The 22,895-nt window shown below is 35.5% G+C and overlaps 1 protein-coding gene across 8 annotated transcripts in view; it reads left to right on the forward strand.

The window, feature by feature from the left end:
* The window catches only part of SNTG1 (syntrophin gamma 1), a 332,486-nt gene that overhangs the window by 147,256 nt on the left and 162,335 nt on the right, over positions 1 to 22,895 (forward strand). The window contains exon 1 of one of the 8 annotated variants that reach the window (XM_090137574.1): positions 16,255 to 16,295. The exons of the other annotated variants lie outside the window; for them this stretch is intronic. The gene's annotated coding sequence lies outside the window, so the exon portion shown is untranslated. Of the gene's footprint in view, positions 1 to 16,254; positions 16,296 to 22,895 lie in introns of those variants that run through there. 8 annotated transcript variants of the gene reach the window in all.

The following is a 22,895-nucleotide window of genomic DNA, read 5'->3' on the forward strand; positions in this document are numbered from 1 at the left end:
AGCACAGAATCTCAGATAAAGAAAGCAGCTCAAAAGCATAATTGTGAAACAATGGCAAATTCCTTTCTTCATTTCTTTTTCTGATTCCTGCTTTTGATTCTTTGTGCTTTACTTTAGAAAAGAATGAAATTTGTGTTTGAATGATAAATAGCAAAATAAATTAGCAATTACCAAATGGGAGACTTAGCAGACTTTCAGGATCTTAGACTACCTGAAAACAAACTAATGAGCTGTAATTATTCACAAAGATTTATGACTTCAGATGTCCCTGATAATTTTTTGTATGATGAGGGTATTCATATACTTTGATTACTAAATATGGTTCAAGCTGAACTGATAATCCTGGATGTTAGTACCATTAATATGTAGGGGAGCTTTTTTCCTGTTTGTTTGAAAAATGTAGTGAAAACTACAAGTTACTCCCTGTTATAACACAAATCTAGTACAGTCACTTTTCCTGTTGGACTTTGTAAGCTCTTAGACAAGAACATAAACCTCTATTTCCTTCTCTGTCAGAAAATTTCTGTGGATTTCTCAGTGCACATTATTGAAAATGCTGAATAGAGACATACTATAGATTTTTATACACACCCCTATTTTTTCCATTTCATTGAGTTTGTGAAACATATCCACTTCAAAATGCTTTCCTAATTGTTTTTTTTCTTGTTTTGCATCAATCTTTGCAGTTCAGAACAGCCTCAGATCAGACAACTTACTTCCAAATCAATTCATTTAGACACATCTATGTCTGAAGAAAATACCCCAAACTTTTTACTCTTATGGAGAGGCGAGTAACAGCTTTCTGCTTGAACAACTACTCATGCATATTTATCGAATATCTTCTTTGAGGATGTTATGATGAGCTTGCTTATCAGTGAAAATGACTTGATGTAGTCTCAGATCTCAGTATCTGTGATTCCAATTAGGAGATTAATAAATATTGAAACCTTTTAAATCTTTCATTTATTCATAATGTAACATGACAATAAGCAGCTGATGATGGTGGAGAAATTCAACAAGCATCTACTGTCTAGATTAATTTCATTGTATTTTTTCTTTTTTTTCTTTTTGGTAGCTTTCAGAGCCTGCATCTGTGCCCCACTGCATGTTTAACTTCAGAGAACTCATTATTAGTTCCATTGTGCTCTAGCAATTTTCATCCTTCATAGTCAGAATTTGGGTAACCAATTTTAAAGAATTTCCATGCTCAAATGAATAATAAACATACTTTCATTTCTTCATACTCCAATAGGAAAGCCAATTCTGCTTAAAAAAATAAAAGATGAAAACACTGAAGGTATGCATTTAGCATTGATTTCTTTTACGTTCCTATAGAAAGCGAAAATAAGTACTTTATTAATCTGAAGACAAAATATATGTCTTTCTAACCTTGGAAACTTCTGTTATGAGGAAGTTTGGTAGCAAACTGTATGAGATACAGACGTCAGTTTTACACCTGCACTTCTCAAAATGTGTTGGAACCTAGATTCTTTCTCTTTTCTATATGGCTTTGCTGGCTGATGTTACTGACTGGTGTTAGTCCATGGGGAGCATGAATAGATGCCTGGTATCTGAGGGACATCTGATAGATATTTTCATAGCTTATTCTTGAGAAGTATCTATAATATACCATGCCACTTCTGTAGTATATGTAGTGTAGTTTCTGTAGTTTCTACAATAAAAAGGTACGTTAAGAGTGAACCAGCTTATCACAGTGAATAAATAACTGAGCTTACTTGTAATAGCTGGAGAAGCTATCCTTTTCATCATATAGTTCTCCTATGGATTCATATCTGATACAGTCTGCTAAGTCATTTGTTCATACAGCTGCCAATCTTGTGAGTTTTCTCATGTATCCTTCTTTCACTACAGAAATATTTTCTCTGGATGAGTTTTGCAAATCCCTGAAAACTCCTCAGAGTTAAAGTACTGTAAGAAGCACTGCTGAATATCAGAAAATGCACTTCATGCCTCCTGGTTTTGCAACATCCTGCTAGTAGCTTTGAAGGTAGCAGTCTGAACATTTCAAGGAGATACAGATTTACACAAAGGTGTAAATAGCTTACATGCTGCTGGACTCATTGCTTCCAGATGATCCAATTCTTGGGTGTTTTCAAGATATATACCTGTGATACTGTATTTACCATAAATGAACAGACTGTCTTTGCAGAAAAAGTAGAATTTATTTAATACAGCTGTTAGGCAATACATTTCTGTATAATTCTGTCTGAAGATGGCAATTGTTGAAATTCAAATCAACTAAAACTGCTTAGATAACTATATGCCATCTCCAGCAATTACCTTTGAAATAAAATTATTTATTTTTGTTTTCCAGACTGTTTTGCCATATGAAACCAACAGGAAATTATAACCCAGAGTAAGTGGAAACTGATACCAAACTAGGTCATTATCAGAATTACATACAATTATATTTACTGGGATTTGTTGGTTTTTGTTTGTTTTTGTGGGAGTGAGAGAATAAGTGGAAGTTACCTTGATTTGAAAACTTCAAAAAATGTCAGATTTTGCTCCTAGTTATACAGGATTTACATTTTTATCTATGACAGATCTTTGGAATGGATATATGATGACTGGGACTAATTTAGAAATACAGGCATGCTTTTGGACCATGGCTTCTTCCTTTTCAGGTGGTTAATTGCCATCAGTCACTTCTTCTTGTCTTAAGAGCTGCTTGCTGAAAAAAATCAATCTGTAGACTTGCAGTCTACTGAAATTTTGGAATGTTCTGTCCAACATGTAGGCCAAACATAAAATTGGCCCAATGCAATTAAAAATGTTATTGATGGTTAGAGTGCTAATGGTTTTCTCTACTCCAGTTTACTTAATTTAAATGTTGTCTTCAGAGTATACAATTTGATGCAGAATTAATTAGTGTAGAATTTAATAATCGTTTGGCCAATGATCATAGTCTCTTCCTTTCTGGACTTGTGCCATTCATTTGAAAAAAAGGATTACATTTAATGAAGTAAATGTGTTGGGTTTTTTTGACCATTTTCTGTAGATGCAATTTTCCAAGGGAAAACTTCATGACTGAAAATAATCTAAGCATGCTGGTTTTGGAGGTTAAACGTTTTCAGGGAATATCATAATTAGAGATTTCAAAGTCACAATTTTATGGTTTTGATTTATTTTCCCTTTAAGCACTTTTGTCTTTTTCAGGCTATGGGAGCTTTCTGTCTATATCAGCAAATTAAGAGCCATTTGTCTCTGAACGTGCATTAAGAATCCTATAGATTAGAGCAAAAATCTGCTGCGTAATCATCACTGATGAAAAACAAATGATGAAATATTCTGTACTTGTAAAAATCTTTAAGGTTGTTTTTTTCTTTTTTTTTCTGAGATAATACACATTTTCCCTTCAGTGCTTATTTTTAACCAGTGAATGATTGCCAGCTCCCCAGCAGAGCTTCAGTAGCCCCAGTAATGGCATTTTTTCCTGAGTCACATTAAGAATTACCTCTTGAGCTCAGCCTTCATATGTTCTGCTGGCATAAAGCCTCTGCCCAATGAACAGATGAATTTGGGATGTTTCAGTAGTGAATTTTACTCTTTTGATTAGTATTTACATCCTGCAGCTAGCAAAGTATTTTATATGTGTACCTTCACGTACTGGAATCATGACAGTAAGATTATGATGGAAACCTGCCAGTTTTATGAAGAGTATGAATTTTGCTAAATTACATTTTATAATCCCACTTAAGACAAGATGCAGTTATTGAAAAAATAGTTTATCACAGCAGTAATAATAATAAAAAGAATTTCCTGCAAGATGAACAGAACTTACATATAAGCAGTGAGTGCGAATGCAAATAGGACTTAATAGATCTGAATGGTCTAATAGTCACTAGTTACTGCTCAGTGCTTTCAGTTTCTCTGTCAAAACAATCTCAACAAAAAATGGACAAAGCCATCATATACCCATTTAAAAAAAAAAACAAAAACACAGTACACATAATGAGTGTCTGATGCTCAATAGGAAGTTTTAGGTTTTATTTAAAGAGGGTATTTTTTAAAGCCTAGTTTTGTCTTGTTAAGGCATTGCTGATTGTACTTAAATTGAAGTGTTTTGAAGTCATCTGTGCTGCACCCTGTTTTGACAAGTTTAATGAACAGGTTATAAATATTTTCAAATTGCTCTTCAGGATGTAACTCCCTTGTTCATTTTCTTATTCGTTTTACCTATAAAAGAGTCTCTCAGGAATAGGACTTTTAAAATGTAATACATGCCATATTTTGATGGACTGCAATGCTGGATTTAGTTCCTATTACTGCAAATAAAAAAAAGGAAAGAAAAGCTGAAATTTAATTTACCTGAAAATTAGTTTTCAAAAAAGGTGATATTCTAGAAAAAAAAAAAAAAAGGTTGAAATGAGACCAATCTGTCCAGTCCTTCCCTAGAGCATGAGATCAGCTGTACTTAAAGCATTCCTTGAATATTTTTATTTAATTAATTCTTGGGAAAAAAAAAAAAAAAAATAGAGTGGAACACATCTAGCAACAGAAGTTCACAGTTCTCATAGGCAATTGATTTCTGTGAACTGATGAAGGATTTCAGCTACTGGAAAATTTCTGTCATCTTCATTGTGATTTAATCTCATACTTCTTATCTTATTCACATTAAACATGGGCAACAGCTTGTTTCTCTTTGTTCTTTTTATATGTACATATATACGTAAGTTTATGTGCATATACAAAATATCTAGATGCACAATTTTTTATATGTGTGCATATATTATGTATATATATGAGAAAATTGAGATTCAGTCTTCTCCGTTCATGACTAGGAGGACTTGAATTCACACAGTCTATAGGCCATATTTTTCTATGTGTCACCATTCATACTGCTGTCCTCTGAGCTGTCTCCATCTGCTTTATGTTTGTTTTTTAATGTTTTGTACCTAAAGACCACAGGGGGGTATAGTAGTGTTTGAGCAGATTGGGTGGAACTGATGCTCCTTTATTGTAGTTATCTCTGGCAATGTATACTAGGGAAACTGATTCAGCTGCCAGCATGGCCTTCTGTTTCTGGAATTAAAATAATAACTCTGCTAATAACTAATGTTGAAGGAGAATAGAGTCACAGTTCAGTCTTTGGAGTAAAGAACTGTACAGAGTAACTAACATTATTGTCAAAGTTATTTCAGATATTGCACGGGTCTGAAGATTATGATATCAAAGCAGAAGAAAAAAAGAGTTCAGTGCAGCACAATGGGATACCTGTTCTCCCCTTGGCTTTGCCTTATGTTTTTTGTTACTTTGGTAGTTCCTCTCATATGGGTAAACATACTTTTGCTGTAAGGGGAAATTTCTTTTTTTTTTTCTGTATCCTGCGTATATTACGCAAAGACAAATTATGTCTTTGTGGAATATACAACCTCAGTAAGATTTTCAGTAAGGATAAGTCTGTCATTAAAATAGTGATTTTGAATCTGTGTTTGTTGCTCTATTTTTACAGCTTAGAAGGCTGATGAATTAAGCTAAGCTGCAGAAATCCTATTTCACATTTTGTCCTTATTGAAAGATCTAAATTGCTTTTCTCTGTCAGATAAATTCCGAAGTAAGCACATATAATCAAGGTGATGAACATAATGTATTTTCAGTTGTAGATATTTTTCAGCAGGTCTCTCAAACCTTAAAAGTCTACTGCTGAAAAACATAATTGCAATTTTCTATTTTAATTCTAGCATATTATCTCACCTTCTTTGTCTGTTTGTAGGTACTCATTTAGTGATTTCTTAAATGTTGCCGGATTGCTATTGTTGTTTGATACCCCACTGATTTCAGTGGGACACCATGCAAGCACAGCAGCCTACCAAACGTTGATTGGTGCCCTTAGGAGCTCTAGTTCCCCTAGGCAATGACTGCCTTGAAAATGCATTACAGAAAGAAGATGCAGAGATACTTTTGAAGTTCAGCACGTTAGATGTGCCACAATAGAAACTTTACCATGCCTATTTAAAGACTAATACAGTCCTTTAAAGTATAATTGCTCATGTATCAAAACAGCTTCATACTTCTATTGTATAATTTTTTTATTACGGCAAGATCACCCTCCTCTGTTTCGTACTGATGTCACTAATCATATAAATATACTGTATGCAGTAAAAGATATCTGTGTTAAAAAACTGGAATATATAGAAAATCTGAGACAAAATGAAAAAAAAAGAGGACACATTTCACCCTTAGCTCAAAGCTTAAAAAATGACAAGGAATTATGTGAAAGTTCTAATTGCTACTAGACTAATACTAGTGTTTCATAAGTGCTATAAAAACCTGCCCAGGTTGTCAGAGGCTTTTATATGATGTGAATCAGGCTTGAAGCATTTTGAAGAAGCAAAAAGTCTGACAGGAAATTAATTTCTAAGTACAAAATAAATTAAACGTTGAGAATACTATTCTGGTTTCTTTATTCATAGAGGAAAACCTCAGTGAATGCTGCAGATATTAATAACAGTTGAATGTAATGAAGAATAATGCTCATATTTTGGGATTACTCATCTCTTGTCTATTTTCATACCTGCTAAAAGATAAATACACTGTGCTAGAGTTCACAAGTTTTTCATATTTAAATTTTAGTGCTGTAATTTACAGACTTTCTTCATTTTTTTTTACTTTTTTAATTTACATTTGTGGAAGTTTTGTTGGATTTCATTTTTTCCTTGGTTAAAGCTTTCTCCATCAAAACAGGCTGCAGAACTGCAATGTGTAGAGATCTCAAATATTGCTTCCATACTAAGATTTTTTAGAAGGAAAAAAATGTTTTTAGATATTAAACCATGTCCTGGTAAGTGCAACTTGGGGAAAGAGGTGTCCATTAGAGAGCTCAGAAGAAAGTACATAACCATCTTACTTGTACGCGGAACACTGTTGTCGATGGTATCGTTGCTAACACCCCTAAAAATATAAACAAACACAACACACCTGAAAGCAGGATCCTTTCCTTACTGAAATGGGAAAAAAAAAGCCTGAGGGAGCATTCAAAGATGGCACTTTTCAGTGTGTCTGAGAGAACTGAGAGACTTCCTTGTAAATTTAGAAATATTTCACTTCCACGTAACAAGAATGTTTCTGTAAGTAAGAGGGATAGTATGAGATTGCTTAGGGGGCTGGAGCTAAAATGCATGCTAGAATGTATTCATGAAATCATTAGGCAGCTCCTATAACAAAAGTTCTTGTTATGTGTAATCATTTTCTGTGCTGTGTGGGAGGAGCCCTTGTGCAACCAGAAAATGCAGAAAATGGCCCATATGAAAACATTCTAACCGATGCTTTTTTTATTGCAGTAAGTTGAATGTATTTTCGTATAATGGTAGTGTGACTGATAGAATTTGTATTTTAAGAAAATTACAGTTTTTCTTATTAAGGCTTTTAGCATGTTTTCTCTCTTCCTCCATTTCAGCGGTTGTCTACTCAGACTGAATCAGATTGACCATCTATGTCACTTTCTTCCTGCTGTGTTTGTTGCTTTTCTGTTGCTGAAGTAAAGAGAGTGACTAGGATGCAAACATTACAAAGGATTAAGAGAGATGGTTCTAAAACACTGATTGCTGATCAAAAGCTTCCGTGAATGATCATAAATATTTATTCTCCCAAACTGAAATGGAATAACAGTTAGAAAACTGCAAATAGTTTTGAATGTGTGAGAGACTTATCTGAGTTTAGTCCCAGGAAGAGTCTTATAGTGCAGGTAACAAAATGTAGATTATAAAAGTTTTAATTTTTTTTAATTCACATTTATTTAAAAAAATGTGAATGATCTCCATTTTATTAATTTTAATTTCTGAAAAGAAGCATATTTAAATTTAAAATCTAAAACCAGCATTGTTGTGAAGTTGAGTCAACATTAGTGGATATAACATTGCAAAATATTGTTTTCTTTACATCTGATAACCTGCTCATTTTTGCTATTTCTCCCTTTCATTACTTCACGAGGCATTATGAATGATGTGTTCTTTTTAAAGTCTGAACTGAAGTTATTTTGAGAAGCAAGACAGATTATGACAGTAGTCCATTTGATTACAATAGAAAAATGTGATGTTATGATACAATAAGTGAAAGCATTATTTATTTTTATTTGCTTTGTGTGAAGATAGATTGTGTGGCTAATGGAGTATAGGCTGCTCTGCAAAGGACAAATTCAGAAGATCCTGTCACAACAGTGATCCCTATAATATACTCTTGCAACTGTTGGCATAAGTTAAACCATGGAGTTTTAGTATTATAACTGTACCGCTGCATAGAATGCCACTCTATAGAATCAGAGGTCTGGGGATGGTTCCTTAGTTTTCTCAGTTGCTTTATCTTTATGGAGTGCAATGAGAGTGTGAAAATATGTACTAAGTCTCATAGTATTCTTGTTAACTGAAAATAACCATTGAGAAGTGTGAAGTTTTTTGGTGTTTTTGAAGGTAATGGAGAGGTTTCCACTGAGATCAGCAGAGAGAAAGTTTCATCTGCCAAATTCTGAACAAGGAAGTAATTACTTTTAAAAATAAAAATAGTCTGTGTCTGGTAGATTTCTGCAGGGTTTATATAAGGAAAAATTTAGAAAAAAAAAAATGCAGTATAAACTATTAAGTGACTGATACTGTACTGTACATCATCCTTGTTTCTAAATGAGAGAAACATAGATTTGATGGATATATCACTGAGTGGATTGAGGAATTGGTTGTATGGTCACACTCAAAGAGTTGCAGTCAACAGCTCAGTGTCCAAGAGGAGTCCAATGAGGTGACTTTCCTCAGCAGTCTGTATTAGGACTAGTATTATTTAACATCTTTGTTGGTGATGTGGTCAGTGAGATTGAGTACAGCCTCAGCAAGTTTTCCAGCAATACAAAACCACACAAGTGTGGTGCTGTCAACATGCTGTGGACATGTCAACATGTCCAGAGGGACCTTGACAGGCTTGAGGGATGGGCCTGTACAAAACTCAAGAAGTTCAATAAGGCCAAATATGAAGTCCTGCACCTGGGCTGGGGCAGTCCCGAGCATAAATACAAGTTGGGCAGGGAATGGATTGAGAGCAGCTTTGAGGAGAAGGACTTTGGGCTGTTGTTTGATGAAAAGCTTTGCATGAGGTGGCAATGTGCATTTGCAACCCAAGAAGCTAATTTTATTCTGGCCCGAATCACAAGAAGTGTAGCTGCAGGTCCAGGGAAGTGATTGCAACCCCTCTACTCGGCTTTCATGAGATCTGACCTGGAGTACTCTGTTCAGCTCCAGTGCCTGCAGCACAAGAAAGACATGGAGCTCTTGGAGCAGATGTCGAGGAGGCCATGAGGATGATCAGAGGATTGAAGAAAGACTGAGGGCATTGGGCTTGCTCAGCCTGAAGACAAGAAAAAGAATGTACTGGGGAGACTTTCTAGTAGCATATCAGCACTTAAAAGAGAACTACAGGAAAATTGCGAAGAGACTCTGTGTTAAGGAATGTAGTGATAAGAGAAGAGATAATGACTTTAAACGAGGAGATTTAGATATTACACATCGGGAAGAAGTTCTTCACTATGAGGATAATGAGGCACTGGAACAGACTGCCTGAATGTTGTAGATGCTGGATGTTGAAGGTCAGGTAGGATGGGGCTTTGGCAAACTGGTCTGGTGGAAGATGTTCCTGCTTGTGACATGGGGTTTGGAAGTAGGTAATCTTTAAGGCCCTTTCCAACCCAAACCATTCTATTATTCCATGATTAATAGTTCCCAGGTTTTCTCTTAGACATCTGATACTCGATCCTGGCTTTTGCCTTCATTACAGAATCACAAACTTGTAGGGGTTGTAAAGAACCTCTGGAGATCATCTAGCCCAAACTCCCTGCTAAAGTAGGTTCTCCACAGTAGGTTACACAGGAAAGCATCCAGGTGGGTTTTGGATATCTCCAGAGGAAGTGACTCCACAACCCCTGTAAGTAGACTCTTCCAAGTGCTTTGTAACCCTCAAAATAAAAAAGTTTTTTCTCATGTTCATATGGAACTTCCTCTGTTCCAGTTTGTGTCTGACACCTCTTGCCCTGTCACTGGGTACCACTGAAAAGAGCCTGGCCCGATCCACTTGACGCCCACCCTTTAGATATTTCTATGTGTTGATAAGATCACCTCTCAGCCTTCTCTTCTCCAGGCTGAACAATCCCTGCTCTCTCAGTCTTTCCTTATAAGGAGATGCTCCAGGGCCCCACAAAGATGATTAACTTTGTAGTCCTCCACTGGACTTGCTCCCATAGTTCCCTGTTTAGCTTCAAAATTATGGACAGTAGTGATATCATAAATAATACTATAAATCATTATATTTCCAATTATAGATAAGGCGTAGCTAATTAATTCCATATTCAGAGTAAATCTTATTGATTATGGAGTTTTAAGTACACAAAATAAATGCTTTTACAATCTCTAGAAAATTAGTGTTAGACATCGCTATATAAAAAATTAAGACATTGTGCTTTCAGTTACACTTATATAAAGTGACTTTCTTCTTCTCACTGAATGCTATATTTTATACTAAGGCTTAATATACTGCATATATTTAAAAAATAATAATAGCAGTTAGGTTTGGTTTTACTGCTCTCAGTCATTTTCGCTTTCCCAATGAAACTTGTCAGTATTATTGTAATTATATTGCACAGATTTTTATTCATGTAAATGTTTTTCTTTGTGTTGTTGATGCAAAGTTCCTTTAACTATTGTCATAGAAGTCAACTTTTTCATAGAAACAACTTTTTATATAGTCACTTGTGCAGCGGTTGGCTGTACAGTCATTGCATTTCCATGAGAACGTCTCACCCCATTCAGCTGAGCAACACTGAGTCTAAAGAGCGATTATCTTTCACTCCAGGGCAACTGTTTCTGTGGCATGTGAGGAAACGGGCAATGTACTTGTGTAAATTAATCTGAATGAACATTTGGAGGGTGAATGAAATTATTACGAAGCATTTATATTATGTCATTGCTGAAGGCACTGAGCAATCCTCCATAATTGTAGCCATAATTCCAGACATAGCAATATTTTAAATTTTATGGCATATATCATTCCTTCAGTGAAAAAGAGAACTATTAAAAAATCTTTTTGGAATAAGCTGTATGATGTATAACAAAATAGAAAAGTAAATAAAGGTTTCTAATATTAAATACAACTTTTAGTTTTATATTTTAGACCATAGATGCATTCAACCTCATATTAAGAAGGCAAGTGTCTCATTTATTTTTAATAAATGGACTTCTTAATATTTGCAAAATCACTGAGAGTTGCACAACTGTATAGTGGTAGGCTTAGATGCATGCTCCTTTCCCTTTTACTCCCATTTTCTCTTAGCATGAAGTGGCTTTGTTCACGTGCTCTTTAGAATTCTCCGGTCTCTCTGTATGTATGTCTGCCTGCTGTCCGCTGCCACACTCAGAGAATAGTGAAGCTGGGTGAAAGGACAGTTTGTCTGGTCTTTGGTAGCTAAAGACCTCAGCCAGATATGTTTAAAGGTTCTTCTATTTTCTTCCTCTTATTGGAGTGTTTCTGAGTGCTGTGTCTGTAGTGATTCTTCTAATGTGGTAGCCTCTCCCATTATGCTACAAAATCAAAAAGTATCACAAATGAAAGTCTCAGGTGTAGCCAATGCTCCTTTTGCCTCCTCACTCATTCCAGTTTGATTTTCCTATATAGCCCTGGATCTGCAGCCCAGTCTGCAGTTTCTTACAGGCAAGAAGAAGAAAAATTCATTCATTATGAAAACTGTGTACAAACAAACATTGTCACAGTCTGCTTGGGTCCCAGTACCAGAAATAAAGTGGATCCATCTGACGAGTCTTTCCAGCTCATGCTTCCTCTGTTCTCACCCATTTGTGTAGTATGACTATGTTCTTCAAAGCCAAGGGCAATGGTGTGGCCTCAGTGGGGCAGTGTAAACACCATTCCTGCCTTGTGTCTTTATGTTGTCCTGTTGTTTATCTTTAAATTCTTTCTTCCATCCCTTTGCTGTAAATATCATTCATAGGAATTTAGGAGCATAGAAGGGAGGTGATTTCTGAGGTGTTGCGTAATGTGGTATTTATCTCTGGAAGCCCAGCTATCTGTGTCTGTGTGCCAGGGAGTTAGGCACAATGAGAAACAAACCTGAGCTGCCAAGCCCACAGTTCTCACCTCATGGTGAGAACTCAGCTGAATTAATTAATTTTCATGCACTAAATGGTATTCTGAACCTGAACCAAATCCTGCTGTGCTTAATTTCCTTTACTGATCCCCTTTTTCCTATAGCAGATAAAAGTTAATAGCTTGTTGTTAATCTTAAATATGCTTCTGGACTGATATTTCTTAGTTTCAGAACTGGTGACTTTTCAGTTTTGGTTAGGCAATTGTGAGTTAACATGAAGACACTGAAACCAATAGTAAATTATTTGTGTTATCTGTTTCTGGTAGGCATTAAAATATGTTCTGAGTTACTTCTGCACCTGCTTTTCATGACTTCTGGCATTTGTATTTTGAAGTCAAATGTTACATGCAGATAGGAGTTTCTATTTATTTATTTGGAATTTATTTGGTGAAAATAATGAAAAAAAGGAAGATATTCTTCTGTAATGCAATAACTGACATTAGAGTTCTTCATTCTCTGAACCCTGTGTTTCAACAGTTTATGGGCTGGTTCGGCTCAGTCCCGTGACTAGTGGGGTGGAGAACCCACAACCTGGTAAAGGGAAAAGGGGGAAAAAGGAAGAAGGGTAGGGAGATGGGCCTAAAAATAAAACAGCAGCAATGACCTAAGGAGAAACAAACTAATTTACTAAATGAGGTATTGGAATGCAAGATAACACACTGTAATACAATATAATACAATATAATTAGAATTAAAGCTAGTAAATAAAAAAATAAAAAAATAAGAAAAAGAGAGAGAGACTGTCCGAAAGCTGAACTCCTTACTTTAATACAGAGATGAGATGTGCAATTGGAGTGAGTAGAAGGGGAGAGAAAGGTATCATGACTTTTATCTCCTCTCTGAACACAAAGCCTTCTGGGGAATGTAGTTCTTCTCTTCTGGGACAGGTGCCTGGAACCTTTCTTTAACTCCCAATGCATGATGTTATGATGTGGAATACTGGTAATCAAAAAATCATAAAGGATGACATCCATGGCAGAGACTGTAGAAATGTTTTAAACAGTGCATTAATTTTATGTTAAAATGTTTATACTGACTTTTTAGCCAAAATTCCTTTCTATAATTGGCATTATTATCCAGACAATTCTTATGAGAACTTTCTGATGTTTCTTACTGGCTTTCGAAAGATGCCTTTTAGCATTCAAGAATTGTGTGTATTTGGTGCAATTTGTATACCATACCTTCCTTGACAGGTGGTTTCAGGCTCTCTGTGTGTACTTGCAGTGCTTAATTTCAGCCTGGAATGCCAGGGCAGCACATAGTAAGTATGTGCTGAATGTGACTGACATTGATTGCTATTTTCACTGACCATCAATAAAGGGCAGCTAGTCTCTGTGCTACTTACTGCTGTGGAACAGAAGTGTGGATCTCTAGCACAATGATGTGTTTAACATCTAAGCAGTTCAAATCTTCTAAATTGAATTCTAATTCTGCTGCAGCAGGCTAGTCCTGACACAGTTTCGTGAAATGTGAAAGGAGAGGTGGTTGAGGAAAAGAAAGGACTATTAGTCAGTGCTCTAATTTAAGAGCCCTCTGAATTTTGATCTCAAAGTAGCACATTTTCAAGATACTTTTATCCATGTTTTAGAACAGTATCTCTGCAGATTTCTAGCTGGCGGATTACAGAACAAGAATATAGAGTGGTTAAAATTCACTTTATTCCTGACTTAACAAGAAGCATGAGAGCAATTCCTCAAATCTGTTTTGTTGTTTCATCAAATCATTTCTCACTGTAATAGTTGAAGGACAGTTAGCTGCTAAGCATTACCAGGTTTATTATGTATCCTTTACAAAAGTTACAGAAAATGAAGAATTTGCCAAAGTGGCTGAATTGAAAAAGAACTAATATAAGCTTGCACATTTATTTAAGTAATGATATCATATGTAAAAACATACAAACCCTACAACTATAAAACTGTAAGCAATAAGTTTCATCCTGGCACAACTCATCTGTCAAATGAGCTTCTTATTGAGAAACAATTTATTTTAATGACTTTGCGCGGCAGACTACAGTGTCTCACTTCTTGCAGTGTTTCTTCCTTTTCTGAATCAGGAACTTTTTAGCATTTTCTAGGTCAGTTTTTAAACATCCTCTGACTGATATCTTGTCAAGCTTATGTTACATCACTATGTAACTGTCTAAAATTGTGTTTACTTGAGCAATTTTTGTTTGGCTTTGTTTACAATGTGAAAAAGGCAGTCTGCTCTATTATTCTCATGTCATTTTGTTTTCTGTTTTTGAACTACTCTCAAACTTTGGTAGATGATTCTTGTATCTGGATTTAAAAGGAAGAAAGAGAAAAAAGTTTATATAGATAGATTTTCTTAGTGTATTAGATTAAATGACCTAGATTTGTCGAAAAGTTGATTAACGTGATACCTCATCTTCAGAATTTGGAAATGAGAAAAGCTATAGTGCTTGAAGTACTTGAAGCAAGAGAATTGCAGCACGGTCATTCAGTTGAAGCTTTTGAGCATTTGTGAAGTATATTTCTAATAGTATCATCTAAGAATGGATTGTCTGGAATCTTATTAAATACACAAGATTCAGCTTTTTTTTTTTGTCATAAATTTCAGACATAAGTAGTAGAAATTTGAATTTTGGAAGAACTGTGGCAGAAAATGAAAGCAAGATCTAATGTAACTTGTGAAATGTTAGAGTGAGCGAGAAAAAGAATAATAGAGAAAATATGGACAGGTTGCGGAGATGGTGAGATAACACTCCTTGAAAAGATTTGAAAAGATGAGAATTGAGAGGGATAAGTTAGTAAATATTTTATCTTTTTATTATTTTCCAACTTGTTGGTATTTTTACCCCTATCCATATCAGTGCAAATCATAACTATTTCCAAGGAACTTAAGATGAAACTTAATACAGAGATAAATAGTTCATTCACACATAACATACAGACTAGAGTTTAAGCTTTGTCATGATCCAAATATCTTGTATGAAAAAATAATCAGTTGAAATACTATGTTGATTTTATGCCGGTTTTGTTGTCTGTTCTCCTAAATCACCTCTGCTGAAAGTCAAGGAGAGAACATCATAAAATATATTCCACATGATTAAATTCACTAAAGTGCAAAGGAATTACAGTTTTGAAGTATGTGCTCTATTAATGAAATCCTGAAAATTACTGTAGTGAAGAGAGACTGTTTAAAGTCTTGTGGCTGAAATCACACCATAATTTTACAGAAAGATTTTAGGTTAGATATTAGGAAGAAATTCTTTATTCAGAGAGTGGTGAGGCACAGGTTTGGGCTGCCCAGAGAGGTTGTGGATTCCCTATCCCTGGGAGATATTCAAGGCCAGGCTTGATAGGTTCCTGGGCAGACTGATATAGAGGCTGGCAACTCTGCCCATGGCAGAGGGGTTTGAACAAGATGACATTTGGGATCTCTTCCATCCCAAGTGATTCTATCATCTATCATCTCTGATAATCAGATGACTCTCATGCATATCTGTAGAGGGTTGTAAAGTATGTTATAGCCTGGAATTAATCTTTTTTTTTTTTTTTTTTTTCTTAGATTTATATATATATATATATATATATATATCCCTTAAAACAAACGATACGAGAAGAAGAAATATAGAAGGAAAGTATGTAATACAGTTTCTAGATACATCAATATAACAAAGCTGTTTAATGTTAGATTTTGAAAAATAACTTTAGTGTTCTCTGAAGTGACAGCTTGAATGACACCTCAAGCAGTTAGACTAGTTTATATTGGTTTTTAAGTACATTTTGCCATATTGATGGACTGTGTGCTGTACTATGCAGCCTTGTAAATATGAAATTTCCCTCCCTGAAACTCTCCAGTAATTGTTGTAATAACATATGTCAGAGTTTGTACTTTATATTGCTCATGTGGGCTATTCGAGATTCCTTGAGTTCCAAGGATTGGTTGTCATTCTACAAAAATGTCATCTTATATCTTTATAACAAGGACTAGTACTATTTATTTTTTATGATATGCTCAACAATGCAATTCAAATATTACCACCAAATTAGAAAGTCTCATTAAATCTATTACTTCTGGAAGTTAGCTAATCCCAAAATAATTTTGTCTTCATAATATTTTTATACATAGGGAGAAGAAAATCCACCACCAGACTTCATTGTTGTGAAAGCTGAGTTCAGTAAGATATTTAAAATGTATTTCTAACTTTAAATACTTGAGTACTTCTAATGCTATTTTCACAAAACTGTTCCTTGGGAACAAGGGAGGAAGAGAAAAACAGAAAGAAAGATCCTTGAAGAGACCAAAGTCTGCTCTCCTGACATCCACAGTAGTGAATTTACTTTGCTCATCCCTTTCTGCACTAAGGAATGTGAACTTCACCATTTCAGGGTCACTATAGCCATGGCCACTCTTGAGCTTTGCATTCCCCACCAGTCCCTTCTTTACTGGTGAGAATGAGGTCAAGCATAACATCTCTTCTCACTAGCTCCTTTGTCACTTGGATAAGGAAGTTGTCATCAATGCAATCCAGGAACTTTCTGGATTCGATGAAGGCCAGCGCTGTTTCTATCTATCTATACTCTGTATGGCATCCAGGTCATATGCCCTGTAGCAGACCCTCATTGCAATATCATCTATCCCTGCCCTCCATTTTATCTTGACTCATAAGCTCTCAGATGGAGCTCCATACATTCTAGCTGCTCATTGACATCGAGGGTGATACCTCCCTCCTTATCTACCCTGCCTGTCTTTCCTAAAAAGCCTGTATCCTTCCATTTCAGTGCCCCAGTCATGGAAGTCACCCCATTGTGTCTCTGTAATGCCACTGAGATCAAAGCCCTGCAAGCATGTGTGCAGCTCCACTTCCTCTTGCTTATTCCCCATGCTACAAACATTTTCATAGAGGCATTTGAGTCCCTGATGAAGCTGACTTACTGTCTATTATCATTGAAGAGTTAGTGTCTTGAGGGCTGACAAACAGCTAGCCTAGGGAAAGACAAATTGCTAAGCAGCTGAGTGTTATCAAATATACTGAAAGGGAATAAAACCAATGCAGTCTAGCAAAGTGTAATTTGGCAACTTGCGAGCATATATACCTCACTTTTCTGTGGGATAAATTTTGAAGATACAAGCTTTGGCACCCTGCCCTGTTCTATGAGGAACAAAACGATTCATTGTACTGGCAATTCTTAAATAATTTGTGAGGGGTTCACTGCAGCTGAAAGGTCCTTGTAAAAATCCTGTATAGAACACTGCTCTCAAGACTGGGGCAGGGCTAGTATGTTCACCGCTGAATAGGAACAGCTAAATGTTTTGTTTGTTTACTGAGTAGAAAGGCTTAGTGGCTGAATGTAATGATTGACAAACAGTACTCTAAATCCTTTGATAAACTCTGTACATAAGAATATGTATTCTCATATGGCCTCATGTCACAATAATCTGTCAGGTGTATTAGAAATGGAGGGAGAATTCAGTAAGGAAGAAGCTCAGCTCAGTGAAAGACATAAACAGAGGAAGCATATGCTTTTGATCCCAGATGGTGAAAGGTGGGATAACAAGGTTTACTCTTTAAATGGAAATCTGTCCAGGAATAAATTTATAGATTATTTTGTTGTTTTTATTGGAGAATATTCAACAGAACTGAAGCTTGCTTAAGACAGATTTGGAGTTTGTTTTCCTTCCTTCTTGGTTTTCTTAAGCTCTACAAAATATGAACTATAAAGAGAAACTTAGATATTTGCTTTTTCAGTCTCTGTGAGGACCATTATTTCATTCCCTGCAAGAACTGACTTGGTAACTCACATGATACCATGCCATTTCTTTCACCACTGATTGCAAGAATCAAAAACGCTGTGGGTGGAAAGTTGGATGGATACTTATTAATTGTCAGTCTTGTGAATCTTTCACAACTAATGTTCTTGTTTAATGGATAGGTTACAAAATTTTCTAACAGCACAGTATTTTATAGACTGACTATTAATGATTGTTAGTACTGCTGTCTGAAAACCACTGCTATAAAACAGTAGTCAAAGCAGCAAGAAATGTAAATATTTCTCACTGAGGGAACCAATTTTTTAGACAGTCTGATGGCTGTTAAAATAGTGGAGGAATACAAGGACTTGGAAACAGTGCTGTTGCTAGGAGAGGTAATAGAAGCAGATCACAGAAGAAATCTCAATTTTCAATGGCGAAGCATTTTCTAAACAGGGAAGCCTATCTCTAATACCTTCTTTAGCATTCTGGTTTTCACCTCACTTTAAATTGAGCTCGATCTGTTATGCTCAGTGAAGAGTTCTTTGAAAATATGATGAAGTATCACAGACACAGCATGCATAGAACAGTATTTCTGAAGCTGGAACCTTCCCAAAGGATTCCCACTCAATGTCAGTATTTATACTTCACAAATTGTTTTGTCTGTTTTTTTTTTTCCTACGTGTGTTCAAGCTGAGGTAAAGCTGTTTGATACCAGGGTGTCCTAAACTGACTTATTCTCTAACGCGTTCATTAATTGGCAAAAGGATTTATACTTTTGTGACTCTGGGTAACAAAGCCCTTGACATTTATTTTACAGAACTCCTCCTCAGCCATCATTTCACACTGTCTTCTATCAGTCTCATTTAACTTCTCTAGCATTTACTCTTGCTATGTCCTTGTAACTTACTCTGATGCCATTTCTGTCACACTGAAAGTAAGAGGCCAGTCTTTTCCCTGGGCTATGCGGATGCCAACATTTTCTAAAAATAGTCATGTATTTTGTTCTGCTGCATGGTCCTAATTTAGCCGAGCTTCCTGCTTTAATCATTCCTCTGCGACAGGTTTGCCAAATCCCAGATCCTCCAACATACTGTACAGCCCCTCAACACCCATATTCATTTCCTGCATCGCTGTGTTCTGGTAACATCGGCTCATTCACTGTAATTCAGTGTGTCACTGGACATCTGTACAGTGTTTGTTCGCTTTATCTCTCCCTCTTTCACTTGAATATTTCTGCACTGATAAGGAATGCTTTTTAAGCAGTAGTGAGTCAGGTAGTACCCAAGCTGCACTTAAGTAATTTGTTTTCAGTAGGCGCGTCACAAGCAATGAGCTTTGATAGTTCTGGTAATCTTAGGAAAAGATTTTGAACTGTGGCAGTTATTGTAACCATGTAACTGAAGATGTAAAGAAAGTATCTCTTAATGCATCTCTGACCTGCTTGCTCTTCTCAGCTTTGTTTCCTATAGCCAGCTCAACCCTAAGAGTTGTATTGTTTCCCTTTATGCAAGATTAATATTTGTAATATTAGTAAGATTTAACTTTGTAAATGTGAGTTTGATCAAGCTGACATTTATATAAGACCAGTTTTGAAAAAGAATGTGTAGTTTGGAAATGCAAATGATTTTATAAAACATACATTTATTTCCTCATCTCTCTGCAAGGTAAATATTTCTGTAATATTCATTTTCTAAAATTCATAACTTGTACCACTCTTTCCTTATTATTTCATTTCCTGTTCTCCATTTTCTTCTCTTTTAGATCTTTTTATTTGCACATTCTTTTTCTTATCAGCAATCTCTTAACTCTTCTTTCACATTTTTCTCTTCCTTTTTTAAAATTATTTTCCTCTTTTTCCTCTAAATTTTCTCGGACTAGCTCTATGTTGTATCTCTTAACACAGTCACATTCTGGATAGTTCACAGGAGTTTCTTTCTTGCTTCCATTGTGGGAAGATGTGCTGAAAAAGTACTTATACCTCATCCAGCTCCATAGCATAGGGGATGGAGCCTTTAAACTATGGCCTTTCTATTCCCTGAAATAGATTTTAAACTGAATAGAGGAACTGTGACCTGAACTCTGTCCTCTCCTCTCCTCTCTTGACTGAGAGTCTTAGAAAGTAAAACAAAGGGCAAAACTCCTGCTTAGCTTCAGTGACTGTGTCTGAAATGCACAAGTTGTTCAGTACTATTTTAGTGTACCAATATAAATGCAGACCTATTATACCTGTGCGATTTAGAGGCTTTTTTTTTTTTTTTTTTTTTTAATCTGGAGACGTATTTACTTTCAAGACTTATGTTTAAAATCTTTCAGTAAATTATAAGCTGGAAAATACTTGAATTAAGCACAAATATCCTCTTGGTACTGTCACTGGTAGGCTTGGAACCTGCAAAGCTACTATTACAGCTACTATACTAGTCACTGTGATATTCTGCTGCTTTTTGTGAGTTTCCACAACATGAATCTCCTAGTTCATGTTATTAATGAAACTGGTTTCTGGCATTGAGAGTGGTTGCATAATGTAGCCTATATCGGTAGTATTTAACAGCCTTATCCTCCAATTAGGAAGGCTGCAAGAAAATTGCCTATTGAAAATGATTACATACTAATTACTCAACTGTGTTGCCTCTTGTTTTGAAGAGTACTAACTGAAAAGGATCAAGCTCATTATACATAACAGCATGTATAATAAAATACTAGCACTGCTTAATTTTAGTTTTCTCTACTATAAAACAGGTGTAATACTATCATGACTATAGAATTTTGAGTTCTGATTTTTGGCTATCTCCTCTCTCAAAGCCAGTGCTTTATGGTGGTTACAGACTTTCATTTTCTCTCTCCTGAGAACTGCCTCTTTTGTCTCTCATCTTGCTCTTTGCCCAAAAGGTCTCCCAAATGGCCTATCCAGGTAACTCCTCTGTTTTGGCCTACAGTTTCCCCTTTCTCTCATTTCTATTTTTGTTTACATTATTTTATTTTATTTTTTGCAGAAGTGCAATTTAATCTGTTAAAATTCCAGAGTCTTCTGCAGACATGGGAACTGAAAGGCTTTTCATAGCAAAATCAATAGTTTTTTTATTCCTCTGTTTATTAAGTAAATTAATATGCCAGTCGTTACCTTTGTTTTCAGAGACAGCTTTTCTTTTTTTCTATACTATCACAAAAAAAGGGTATGTACTAAGAAGCATGTAATAAAAAACAATTAAAATGTGTCTAAGTTACAACTGAATAAAAAGATGGAGTTTTTATGACAACCATAGTTAGGAGTTACTAATATTATTCTCACCTGCATTATAATTAGTATCATAACTGCGTCCAAGACTTTATAGCCGAAGAAAAATTTCTTACAGCTTTCAGTTTTTGCCATACTGGCTCTCAGTGAGTTTAATAACACATTAAGTAAAAACAAAGCAGAGCAGTGATCAGTGAGGTAGAAAATGAGATAAAGAAAACGACTAATTCCCATGAGGTGGGTAACTGATTAAATAGGGGTGGTTCCTGTAGTTATCCACCCACATCTGCTGGCACTGGTGTCATTGTCTGGTGGCTTTGTGTTCCTAAGCCAGCATGTTTTTACCACTAATCAGTGTTAATCTGAATCAACTTCTATTTTCAAGAGAGGACCAGGCTGTATTTGGTATTTTTTTCTCCTAATTTCTATACCTTTATGGCTGACATTGTAGCCTCCAGAAGAGAACTGTGTGGACAGCTGGGATGACCGTTTCTTCATCCCAATCCAATCCAGTGCCATACAGAACAATTTTCAGTGATGAATGCTACTGTTACAGAGAAAAAAAGGGTTGTTTTTCTGATTAGTTTTAAATTTTCTCATAGGCTTCTTAAATTTGTTTATTTTATTTTTGCAGTGCTTAAAGTGCTGTGTTTTCCTCTGTGGCATATTTTGCATATTTCAAGTTCTCTTATATATTTTGACAATGTATCACTGCAGGAGCATTTTGACAATAAACAAACATATAACAATACTGTTGTAAGTTCCTGCTTTCTGGAGTTCAGAGAAGTTAAAGAGGTTTTCATTGCAATTATATAAAAACTCAACTGAAAGTTCTAATTATGCTGATTGAGTCAAGTTATTGATGTTTGTTTTCAGTAAGTGTTGAATGTGCTATATCTGCTATATGTAGAAGTAACTGCTCTGAAAAAAGATATATATGATGAGAATGGCAAACCATGACTGTGGTATCCCTATTGGCTAGAAATACCTATATTGTGAACAGTATATTTGAAATAGGTTACTGTGTTTCTCTTAACCTGAGGAAAAATTAATGTTCTAATGGTAGATACTGTCTTTGTAAGTGACTTTGCAAATGTGATACTAGAGTAGCAGTGTCAATAATCCTTGGGAGTTCTCTATAATGTAGCTATGGTTTGATCGGAGATGGCAAACAAATGGTGATTTTAATGGTGAGTATTCATTGTGCTTGAATACTTGTAGGAATTCTTAGATAGGAAAGCCACTGCTGAATGTGGAATCTGGTAACAGAAGCTGAGTTGTAGTTCTGACTTCAGTCTGAAGCTGTGTAATGGTGCTTTAATCATATTATTTTAAGTCAACCTTTGTTATTGTTTTTATTTTTTCCAAATTATTCTTGTGGTTAAGTTGGTTATTTATGGAAAACCTCTAAGTTCATATGTTAGAAGAAGAAAATAAAACCTATGAGAAAAGTTCTCAATATTAAAGATCAATAACCCAGCAGAACAAGTGTCAGAAAATTTCTCTGGGCTGAGTTACAATCTCAAGATTTCTTAGCCCACGTAAATAAGAAGCCTGAGCTTTTGGCTCCTATAATCTCCAGTTCCATGAAGATAGACTTCTCTTGTTCTCTCTTTTTTTTTTTTTTCTTTTTTTAATGAAAGTTAATTTTGATATTTGTGTTCATTCATTAAAGATGAGTATGCCAGCAAAGAATATTGATTTGACAAAAGCAAGAATAACTGGTTTCTTCTATTCTGCCAGCTTGTACTGACCTAATGTACTCTCACGCAATCTGCCCAACTCCCTGTG

Source organism: Phasianus colchicus, chromosome 3 (genome assembly GCF_987193195.1).
Source record: "Phasianus colchicus chromosome 3, bPhaCol1.hap1.1, whole genome shotgun sequence".
Lineage (NCBI taxonomy): Eukaryota > Metazoa > Chordata > Aves > Galliformes > Phasianidae > Phasianus > Phasianus colchicus.